Here is a 12,600-nt window from a genome sequence, read left to right as displayed (position 1 = left end):
ATCTGGGCTCTGCCGTTTATTGCTTAATACATCCCCATATAGTCACTTGGCGGCTGAACACACGCCTTGTGAAAGGAAGAAAAGAAGTGGAAGGGCACTTAAAGCAGATTTAAAGACTTATTACAGTAACCAGCAGTTAGTTCGTGCCAGACACTGTATAGCTGCAACATTTAATACGATTTCAAAACCTACCAAAACCTAGAGATTTTTAGGCTGATTTTTCTGTTATTTCTCTATCCCCCATTACTGGCTCAAAATAGTGCTCTTCAGTGTATAGACCTCTACCAGTGCTACTTCTGCACGTGGGTTAAAAGAAAGACCCCAAGCACAAGCACACAGGTCTCCAGTGGAGATAAGAATTCACAGTTTTTGCTTCCAAGCAGGTCCCCGGCAGTGCTGGTGGCTGGATGAAATGCTCTCCTGAGCGCTCAGGGAGGAGGAGCAGCGCCCATGACCCAGCAATCTGCCACGGAGAAGAGCTGCTAATGGCATTTCTTATCTCCTGGCAAAAGCTGCTGATGACTGTAATTTCCATTTCCACCCATTCCCACCTCCTATTAGGCCATTTTGTCTCCTGCAGCAAAGCGGAATAAAATATTTGTTGTGCTGGTACACAGTCACCTCAGTGGCTGCTAAACCCAGCCCTGCAATGCAGCTTATTTAGGAAGTCATTGCCGTGATTTAGAGATATTCTGGTGTTTTCTTTGCTTCTCCCTCACTCCTCCTTCTTCACCCCTCTGTTTTTTGCCAGCAGGTCTGCTGTCTTAGTTTCTGGCTTCCACCACAGGCAGAAACACCTGCAGTGACCAGCTCTGCCTGGTGTCTGGCTCAGCCTGAGCCAATACCTACCCAGCTCCTGGAGAAACAACCCACTCCATCAGGTCACAGTGTTTCCTGCACAGTCATGGGAAGACTTGAAAATAACATAAATGCTGCTGTGTCCAGTATTCAGATCCAGGAATAGGGCTTTCAATCCCAAAGCAGGCACCTGACCTCTTCAAAGTGCTTTCTGAGCCATTCCAGTTTGCAGATCCTCCCTTCCCAAGGAGATCCCTGGAGGGAAGCCAAGGGTTTGCACTGCTTATGCTACAGATCCATGTCCATGTTGTTTGGTGGTGAAGTCAGTTGTGTCAGCTCAGTGGATGAATGGGATGGTGAGAGCGTTAGGGAAGCCTCTGGGGTCACGATGACTCATTATGGTCAACCCTTTATGTTGTCATTTCTTCTGCACTGGGTGAGTCCCAGATGTGAATCTGGCCATGTACCATGTCTTCTTTATCTTCCAAAAGGTGGATGCAAAGGACAGCTCTCCTGATGCAGCAGCACTGCTCCTTGCTTTTGTTTCCCTGGACAGAGGGCAGGCAGCCAGGGATCAGGCACTCCGAGGTGAGTCCTGCTGCAGAGCCAGGGCTTGGAGCCCCTCAGAGGGGAGCAGTGTTTGGATGTGGAAGCTTCATTCACTCTGCAGAGAAGGCAGAGCCTGTTTGCAAATCTGGATTTCACCAAGGCTCAAAAATCCCAAAGTAAAGACATCCTGTAATTTAAATAGGGCGTATCTGACTTAAACGTTCACTAGAGAAAGAGTTTAGCTTTTAATCCTTCCTTCTCAAGCCAGAAGGCAAGGATCAGTCCCCTCCATTTTCCTCCTATTGTTTAGCACTCTCTGAAAGATCATTAGACTCTTAGTGATGTTTAGATACACCGGTGACAGGCACATCATGAACTCCTTAGAAAAATAAATTTGCTCTGACTGTTTCAAGGTAATTGGGGATTTATTTTCTTTAAAGCCCAAAGCCCCACCTCTTCAGTGTCTGGGTTGGTTTGAATAGGACTGGGAGGCCCAGTGTTCAACCTGGGCTTTGAATAGGTTCCCACAAAGCATTTGCTTCGATCAGACCCTGAACATGATGGCAAGTGCCCAACAAGTGAGTCAGTGAGGTTCTGTGAATCTGTTTATCAGACAGCAACAATCATTTGTGGAAATGTCTTTTGTAGCAACAGAAGAGTCTATTTGATGGTAGCACTGACTAATGTAAATGAGGATTAATTAATGTTTTCCTGCAGTGATGTTGGCACTGATAGTGCCTTATTCATGTAATTTAATTTCTATTGACAGGCTGCTAATGGAAATGGATAGCAATGGGTGTCTCTTCCATCAGGCATGCTCTGCCACAAAAATAATTCTCCAAACTGGCAGTTGGGCTCATTCTTCACTGGAAACGTGAGGCAGTAAAAGAGGATGAGTCAGAAATGGGAAACAAAGGGACTTATTGTCTATTTCACATCAGTTGTCTCCCAGGTATTTGAACCAGGATAAATTGGGGGGGTTCAGGTCTGGTTTGGGCTTAGTTGCCCTTGAAGACCAGCTTCAATTCAGCCCCAAAGCATGGATGTGCAGCTTCACAGTGGGAAGGGGCATAGTTAAAGTAGGTGCATGTGCAGGCAGTCCCAAGCCTTGGGAGAGCAAAGGCTCAGCTCCTGACCTCTGTCTCCCTGGCAGCCCAGCCCAGCACAGGGAGGAAGGGTCCAGCAGGGTTAATGTGCACCAAGTCATGTCCTTCCCTCCCCACAGAGAAATCCAAAGCAGCCCGTGCTTTGAACAGGGCCCCAGGAAAGCCAATGCTGTTATTCTAAAGCAGGAATGAGAAACAACTGCTAGTGTGCAAGGACAGTTTGAGTCCAGCAAAAGACTCAGGTTGGGACCCCGCTATGAACTGAGAAAAACCGGCCAGTTTTCTTCTGGTGTTCAGCTGCACATTGTTCACAATTGCTCCCCTCAATGTTTTGAAGTGCAGTTGGGGAATTGCAGATCATTAGAAATCATGGAAGTGGAGAGCAGAAAGAAACACTCTGGAGAAAAAAAGTATATTCCCCCTTACCTAACTAATTCATGTACGAAATCCACATTATCCTGGGTTAAACTGCAACACACATGCAAACATTTTTTCCTGCTTTATGTAATTCATTTTGCACATTGTTTACTTCTGGGGCAAAGATACACTTTCTAAGTCTCCTTTTGTCCATGAAAACTCATGATGAATTTCTAAGGGACCACGATTTTATCCTGTTTGAGGAAGCCCCACACAAGGATGACTGAAAGGTCCCCCATGAGACTGGGGAATTGCCACCCCATCAGTGCCTGGTACATGCCAGCACCCCTCTCCTTGCAGAACTAAATGGCAGACAACCACCTTTCAACATCTCTGTACCTTCAAACTCCAGTAAATGTCTGACACCGAAGAAATTTTAGCTGTTGAAGGTCTTCCTCTGATCACTGTGAAATATTCAAGGCCGCATTTTGGGTCATACTGTTGCTTATAGGAGAGTCAGTAGAAAAATACCTTGAAATGTGGAATGTGCCTGGTCATAATAAGTGGTAAGGCTGGAACAAGAGCAACATACCAACCTGCCACAAGCAGCCTGGAAACAAGGCACAGCAGCACCTCTCTGAGAGCAGCTTCAAGAAGAGCCCCATGGCCCATAGCTGCCCCATAGTTCTGCTTGTCCCCACATGTAAGGGCCTGCAGCTCTCCCTCTAATCTGATCACCCATTTACCTGCTCAGCATTAGCATTTGCTTAATCCTCATACCTTCACTGAACTCCATCCCTGTCCTTTCAAAGGAGAGCAATAACCTCTCCCCTCCAGGCATGCTGCTGCTGCCCCCATTCTCTGTCCAAACTGGAGGCTCAGTTTGATGCTTCTGCTGTGCTCTGATTGCAGCAGGAATGAGGAGAGTCTGACATCTCAAAAAATGAAACCTATGCCATCTAAAGTCGAGCATCCAGAAGCAGAGGATACTGAAGTTGTGAGGAACTGTGATGTCCAAGTGAACCTCAAGATCTGGGTCTAGGTGAGATCAGCTGGGCTCAGAGCTGTGCCCTGGCTGGTGGCAGCAAAGCTGTGGTGGCCCAGACTGCACAAAGCCTTCCCAAGCCCTGGTAGCTGAAATCACTGCTGCAGTAACAATTTACTCCCCGCTGCCCTCTGGGGTCTCTCCTTCTTGCTGGGAGCAGGGAGGATCCAGCTGTGGGGACCAGGCTCCCTGGTTCCCACCACAGGCACACTCAGATGAGGAGCCAAACCCACTGAAAGTCCCCAGGAGGGCATCCACACCTGGCTGGGATGCAGCAGGGTTCTCCATCCCTCCTCCCATCAATGGTTAAACAAACATAATTGTACCAGGAGTTGGGGAGTGGAAACATGTCCCCAACCTCACGCTCAAGGCACCCCTAAGGAAAGCCCCATGCTTTTAAAATTGAACAGATGCTGAAAGAATTGGGGACACGGGTACAAGAGAACAGGGCTTTCCCCTCCCTGCCATTAAGCAAGATCAGGGTTGTATGGAGATATAGTGACCCTCATCAGACAAGCTCACACGGTTAGAGAAAACAGGCAGGTTTAAAGTTCTAAAATCCCATCTTTGGGTTTGAAAGAGAAGAAGCAGTTCCAGTCTGAGCACAAGTCACTGAGTTTAATTTTGTTCATTACTCTAGGTAAGTGAAAAGAAGGGTTAGCACCTGCAAAGAAGGGAGGACTATTAACAAGGTGATAAGGTTAGGGAAAAAAAGCAAAAATTACTGCCTAGGGAAGGGAGAAAGGTTAATTCAAGGTAGGACCTGAGGAAAAGTGTTAATAAAAGCCTGCAGAATTCTTGGGCTTTTGCAGTCAGCAGAGCTATGGAGGCTGCTTTCCAGGCTCACCCTTGTCACAGAGGTATTTATCCCCTTTGCCCTCCCTTCATGCAAGCCCCTGCCTGCACAGAGTCCTAAGCATGCCACCTGTGACTGAACACCTATTGTGCTCCCCAAAAGGCAAAGGGGATGGTGCTTGGACCTGTCCTTCTTACTGAAATGCTAAATTAGGTGATGGTATGGAAAATGACTTTGGTCCACCTCCTGTCCCCTCCCTGCCTGGGGCAGCAGCCCTGCCCCGTTTTAATGGGAATGCCAGCTGGGGGATATGCACTGTGACTTCTCTTTCCTCTTTCAGTGTTTTACAGCTGCCGACTGAGGCTGCTGTCTGGATCGGGCCCCTCACTGCCGACAACCTCCTAAATCTCAGTGGTGCTGAGGCAGCAGACAGGAAGGGGCAAGCAGGAATTCCCACCCAGATCGGAGACTTGTAAGGGAGGTGTGGAGCAGTGGTCAGTGTAATTCAGGTGCTGGACAGAAACTGCAGCTGTGTGCCACGGGATGCTTGATGTTCAGTGCTCAACACTCCCAGTCTGTGCTCTGGTCATGCCCACACGTGCTCCTTCTCCGTGGATTTGGCTGTGCTGGGGACTCACTGGCTGATTTTACAGGGCTGCCTCAAGGCTTTGCTGACAGGGTGCAGCAGGGGCAGTTGTACCCACTGCAGAGCACCCATGGGACAGACAGCACAGCTCACAGGTCTTATGTCAAGGCTGATCATCGACCTGCTCCCATCCATGCAGTGGTGGGTGCCCTGCAGCACCCCTGTGCAGTCTTTGAAAGACATTGCCCTGACAGAGGCACTGCTAAGGAGGTTGGGCAGCTCTGGGGTATGCCAAAGAGATTCAGCTGTGGTGCTGCCTCTTATTTTCAGCACCTGTGTCCTTTGCTGGACAGAGCTGACAGCAGACCCGCTCCAAGTTATGTCCCACTGGAAGAACAGGGTTGCTCAGAGGCTGGCTGATGCCACATTGTTGGTTGTGGCAATGGATGATGGGAGATGTTTTCTGTAAATCACTTTTGCACAGTAAGGTGATTCTGCATTTTGGGCACAGACAACCATCTTAAAAACCACTCCCATACATTTGACCCCTGAGAGGCTGAGCACTGAGCTTCTGTCCGCAAGGTTCAGTATTTTCTGCTGGGGTACCGATAATTTATTCCTTCCTCCCCTTCCCGCCCCGTGCATTTGCTGCTTCCTAAGTCCATGAACTGACCTCCGTGAATGCATCCATTTAGATCAAGGGGGTGTGACCAGAAGGACTCGCTTTCTGCTGGATCCATCGAGAGCACCTCGCAGCATCTGACGAACGTGCTCGCTGATCTTCTGATAATAATACCATGTCACCCTACATCTTCAACACTCCCACCCCACGCAGGCTTTCTGTATCTGTTTCACTTACGGAACACAGTAATTATCTGTTTCACACGTGAAGTTTCTAGTGGCAGCCCAGCATTGTTCAGCTGGCGGCGTTTCAGCGCAGGTTGTAGTCTGCTCTCGCAGCCCGAGAGGTAAACAAACAGCCTATTTAATGAGTACCAAATTCTGTCAACGCCGGTAGTTGCTATGGTGAGAATTCCCGGCGCGACGCCGCAGCCCTTGGTCACTCCGGGCAGACAAACGTGGGCGTTTCGGATCACAACACTCTGTTTACCAAGGTGGGTCCGAAATGCATCGGAGGGCAGGGGCGGAGGTTGCCTGGACGGGGAGCCTGCTAAGGAAACTGCCAGAAACAAACATGGATGGGAAGATTTCGGAATAATCAAAAAACCAGCTCAGGTCAGCAGCGCCGGATCCAGCGCTGGCCGAGAGCTGTTCTGTTGCTGTTGCATTGGTATTTTTCAGGGCAACCGTGAGGGTGCAGGGATCCAGAGCAAAAAAATCCCTGGGCGCTGCAGCCAGCAAAGGCACCAACCAGCAGCTGCAGATGGAGAAATATCTGCGCTTTCAGCCCTCGGGGAAGGCTGTGCAGAAGAGATGAGAGAGCTGATAGCACGTTGCTTGATCTGCCTGCTGCATCCTCGCTGCTCCAGGAAGATTGCAGGCTCCAGGGCTGTCAAACCGTCAACTTTCACTTGGTTTGACAACAAACTCACTTCACATATATGGTTACATTTAAAGAAAATAAGAGTAAGAAAAAAAGAAAGCTGTTGGAGCACGCGATGCCCACAGATGCTTCCTAGAAGTAGAACGTTATTTTGCGATCTGGCACCAACATTTTAGCAGCCTATAAAAGGTAAAGTTGGTACTACAGCCAGCCATTTGTACTGTACAAATAAGAGCTGTGAATATATTCTGGAAGTAATGTCAAAGAGGACCAGATGGGAAATGAGCAGCATTCATTCTAATTTAACAAAGACAGCTAACCCAGAATATGCATTAACATGTAGCATTTTTCATCTGCCTCCATTCAGAACAGATTCTCAGTATCATTTCCAAGGAAAGGAAATTGAAGGAATACTTGCTCCTTGGTGAATTACTATTCTCTCATAATTGGAAAAGTTTGGCATCTGAAGCTAGGTGTAATATGCTTTCCCTGGAAATGTATGCAAGGACACAATACACCCACAAACCCCTGCGTTTGGGCGTGCAGCCAGCTCTGTGTGTTTTGGTCCATGCTGGATGGATCCAGGGTTTCAGAGGCCTTGGGCACGTTGCTGGCCTGCAGAGAGAGATTTCATAAGGCAGGGCAGTGAGGGGAGGCTGTGCCAGCTGTACAAAGGGTCTGACGGTGGAGCTGAGGGGTCTCTCCCCAGCCCCAGGTCAGTTTGCACATTACAGTAACAGCAGGTCTGATTCCCTGTTTCTTTGCATGCTCTCATCACAGCTCGTGTGTGACACATGCTTTGGACACACACGCTTTGAGGGCTGAAACCAAATTTGGAAGCTACTAAATCCCAGACATACATTTTAAAAATGCAAACTCATTTTTGGCTCTTCCAGGATGCATCGAGTAGGGTGAACATGTTTGAGGGGAGGGATCCCAGGGTACAGCAAGCTGAAATATTTCTTCATGTGTTTAGTAGAACCTCTGATCCTATTTTGAAACAAACCACTATTTCCATTCCCTCTTTTTATTCTTTTCCCCTAAATATTTAGAAGGGATTAACTACAGAAAACAAGCCACATCCTGAACCTTTTTTTTTGCAGCATAAATTTAAAGTTGTTCATTACTGGAACCCCTCTCAACTTCCAAGCTCCTTTGTATAAAATTCCTTTTTTTGAAGTCCAAAACTGCTGCAGTTCTCCCAACCCCCCCATCCTGACACATCACAAAGCCAAAGTTTTATAGCATTCCGCTCTGCATTTAAAACATCCATTAATTTATGACAACAGTGCAACTTTGACACACAATGAATGAACAGGTATCAGCTCCATTCCAGAGCACTCTTCTGTTGTCTTGGAGAAATGGACAAACACAACCTGTGCTGGGTCCCAGAGCTTTCTGCTGCTCAGCAGTGTTTTTCCAATATTTTAGGCATCCCCTGGGCCAAATTCTGCCTTGTGAGTGGCCCATCCTGGGAGCCCTGGTGCAGAGCCTCTCTTTTAATAAAAGCAAACAGAGCAAAAGTCTGAAAACCAGTTGAGGTCAAACCAGATCACCACCAAGGTTCCGTCTGACCTTGAGAACCTGATCAAAATGCACAGCTCTGGCTGCAGGTTGACACTGTACACAAAATGCTTTTTGTACAACTGAAGTATCTGGTTAAATGGATGCCTTTGGTGCCTTAGCTTTCCCTATGGAGAATCCCATTTGGAGAGACTACATGTAACTCCAGACCAGTGACCTGTGTCTGCAGGGCACAATTCCTCTTCCTATCTCTCTCAATAATACCTGTGGTACATCCAGTTGGTATCTGAAGAAGCCACATTCAGAAGCAGAATAGGGTCTCAGACTTTCCAGGGTAAGGTTCTGCCCTCAATCCCAGGGACAGCTGTGCTGGCCTGGCTTGGTGAGAAACCCAGTGGACTGGGGCAGACCCAATCCAGGAGCAGCACCCGGCTAAGGTCTTCAGCCAGGTCCAGATCAGTCCCCACAGAATCACCCAAATCCCTGCTCCCGAAGCTCTGGGATTCTCCCTCTGCCCCCCCTCGTACAAGGTCACTGTGCTGACATGTGTGTGCCGTGTAATTTACTGTGAACAAGGCACAGAGGAGCCTGCTGGAAGTGGTGGCAGCCTGTTTCAGTACCTGCTTCATTGCTGCTTTCTGTGCTGAGCAGGTGCAAACCCGGTTATCGGTGAGTGAAGCGAGGCACACTCTTTGAGACTCACTTGTTCGTGGCTTTGAGAGTTTATAAAGCCACTGAACAATGTGAGACTGCTGCTGTGTGAGTATTCTGGGGCTCGTCACTGTCAGGAACAAAAGCACAGGCTGGAAAAAAATCCTAACCTGCAATTATGTGCAGTACAGTGTACCAAATCCTTTACGTCCCACAAACTTTTTTTCCCATGATTTCAGGCCCTGCAAAGCTAAGGTGCAGGTTGTCCCCTATTCATTAGGGCTGGCCTAATGACTTACAAAGGCTTCTGAAATCACTTTGCTGGCTAGGACAAGGGAGGCAGCATGAATCTTTACAGGCAAGAAAGACTAATAATCTCTCTCCCTTCTCCTTTCCTCTAAAATCCTCCATCACCCCTCCTCTCCCGGAACAAACACACTTTTTAAAAGGCTTTTAAATAATCTCATGTTCCTTAACAAAATTACAGCAGCAGTTTCCTCCTTTAATAGCACTCTTCTTTTTAGTAATCTTGTTTTAGCTACAGTTTTTGATGAAGAGTGCTTGTAGATGAATCATCTGTCGCCCCACTTGGTTATTTTGCCTGGCTCCAGGAAGAAGGAATTCTGTTTCAGAGCAAGGCCTCTTGTTCAGAAGAGGAAACTCTCATTTATGTCTGCTTTTAACTAGGAGTGATAAAAAATTTTATTTGAATGGTTAATCGGGGCGTAAACAGATGAATTGTGAACATGACTCTGATCCAGCACAGTGGATGGCATGGTCCTGGCTCCCAGTCACTTATCTCAAATGAATTGAGCTGTCTTCTGCAAGCTGGAGGTCTGTTCCTGCACAGTGCCTTCTGACAGAAAGTGCTGGAAGGCACTGGATGAAAGAAAAGTCAAAGACTGACCAAGATCCAAGTGTTAATAGAGGCAGGAGCACAAGTATTTTAGTTCAAGAGCTATGATGTGGACAATCACTTCTCTGACAACCTCAGCCATACAGAATCCCAGAGAGAGAACCTTTTAGAAAGATATCTGACTTTATTTATCAAAATATGGTGTCAGTGAGAAGGAAGAAAGATTGCATGAACAGGCACATCAGATCAAAATGTGCATCAAACAACAATTAAAATAAATGCATTAGTAACTGGAAAGAATCTATAGGAATGTTATCGCTATTGCCTTTTTTTTTTTTCCTTCTTTTAATCTGTGTCACTGTGTAAGTGCAATACCAGGTCTTTGCCCTGGAAGAGCTTTCTCTTGTGCCTCCTTGCTGCTGAGGCTGGACTGGTGTGATGCTCATGCTGGGACATCACCACGTTGTGTTCAGCAGTGCCAGGTACAGGTCTGCACTTCCTTAGGTCTGGCTGCTTTACAGCAAAGCACATCATGTTACAGCAGTCTCTGCATGACAGAGGAGCCTAACAAAAAGCAATCTCTACGCCTCCAATGCTGGGTATCAGAAACATATTTCCAGGTCATCAGAAATAATGGATAATATCAGCTGAGGATGCTGCTGTGCAAGAGTGTAATATCAGTGGGGAGTGCATGAACCCTACGCTGCTGACAGTGAGGAGGTTGCTTTCAAATAAAGAAGGTGGAATAATAATTTTAAATACCTCATATTTTGTCTTCTTTTTTTTCTACCACACTCTCCATCTTACTCCCATTTAAGTTTAAGAAGCTGTGATTTGGTCAAGGCCAGCCACATGGCTATCATGGTGAAAGGAGTGAAAAGTACCATTATATCTATGTGCATACACCTGATACCTCAATACATTGCACCACAGGAATTTATTGCATAGACAGATCTCTGCTTTCCTCCCTACTCATTGACTCCCTTTCCACAGACATGGATATTTTATTGCATTTTCCTGAATTCTGCCACCTCCACTTAGCAGGAAAAAAGTAGCTCCTGGTCAGCAACAGCTCCTGCTCTGCCAAGTGGTTCAGATGCAGGAGAGACATGTCAGGCCTCCCTCCTCTCACAGCAGATTATCAAAGATGTCAGTGGCTTAGTATGAATCTAGATTGGGTTTCAATTAGATAGAGTGCTAATTGCATCTTGGGTAATTTCCCTATGAATTTTCCATGGGAATTAGAGATCTGATGTGTTGGCATTTGGCTGGATTCAACATATTCTGAGTGGGTTTTTGTAGCATTGGTCAGGCCAACTGATGTATGAAAGGAGGAAGGGAAAATTCCTTCCATGAATAAAGCACTAGCTATTTTGGTCACGAGTGGCATCAGCTACTTATAACTCTGTTCCTGGAAATGAATGCAGGGCTGTGCAGGTGGTACCAACAGGAAGGTTTTGACTTGCTTGATCCTGGATGGACATTCCAAGAAAAAGAACCGGTGATCAAAGCTAGCATTCAACTTAAGACAGAAAGAGCATCTCTGTGCCCTGACCTGCTAAATTAATTTAATTAGGATCCACAAGGACTGATTTCAAAAGTGAACAGGTAAATACAAACATCAAATATTTGGGCAGAGATATTATAAATGAGGGGCAATACCATTACTCATTAGAAAATCACTGGAAGGATGCTGAAGAGGATAAGGCATCACCTCCTGAAATCATGGAAACAGTATAAGGAATAAATAAGAAGAAATTAAAACCTCTCTACATAACACAAATGAGAACTGAGTCTGACTCTAACTAAAGAGAAGGAATCACTTATAACACACAAGAGGCATGCAGCTTGGGTGAGAATGACCATGAAACAACAGAGTTCACATGTCATAGGAAAGGAACGAAGGAAAACAGCAAAATAAACACAATGGACTTCCAGAATCCATATTTCAAAGACCTCATAGAACTGATAATCCTGAGAAACAAGTCTCAGAGAAAATAGAATTCAGAAAAATTTGCAGCACATTAAAGAAACAATGGTAAGGACATCAATTCAAACAATCCCAGCAGAGCAGGGAAAACAACTGTCCTAAGAGACAGACTATTTGCATAAATCATGACCACTTCATTGACTTCTAACACTAGAAACAGTGTATTCAAAAAATGGAAAAGAGATTCACCTGCATGGGAATGTAAATGCATAGGCTGAAGATATAGGGACCAAGAAGGAAAAATCAAGATGCAAAAAGAAATATAACCAACAGGACCAACAGCGCATGAAGAAAGCATAAACTACATTATCAGTGACATAAAGGCCATGGAAGAACTATCCAACAGGGAAGAAAAACTAGCAATGAGTGATGTAAAGAGAGTGGAAGCACTTGCCTTCTTCACCACAGCTTTGAGTAAAGAGATCACTTGTACCCAAATGGTTAACACAATTAGTGCCACGGATGACAGGGAAAGACCTCAGTCTAGAAAGAAGAAAGAATAAGTAAAGAATACTTGCCTGGATTACATATAATGTGCTTAGACTGCTTGTTAAAGCAATCTCACGGCTGTTACCAGCTCTCTGGGATCCCACAGAGAACCAGCAAGGTGTCAGAATACTGGAGAAGTGAGACATAACTCCTTTTTGGGAAAGGGAGGAGCTGAAGAATAAAGCACAAGGCAATGTCACTGGAATTTATAGAGAAAATCAGAACGAATAAAGGAATGTTCTATAAACATCTGAAGTCAACAACATTATGCTGTTGCAAGAAAGAAAAGAGTAGGGAAAAAAATAAAAATATTTAAGCAAGCATCATGTTGTGTGCATAGCCAAGAGTG

Source organism: Pseudopipra pipra, chromosome 6 (assembly GCF_036250125.1).
Source record: "Pseudopipra pipra isolate bDixPip1 chromosome 6, bDixPip1.hap1, whole genome shotgun sequence".
NCBI classification, from domain to species: domain Eukaryota; kingdom Metazoa; phylum Chordata; class Aves; order Passeriformes; family Pipridae; genus Pseudopipra; species Pseudopipra pipra.
This window is presented reverse-complemented; position numbering follows the sequence as displayed.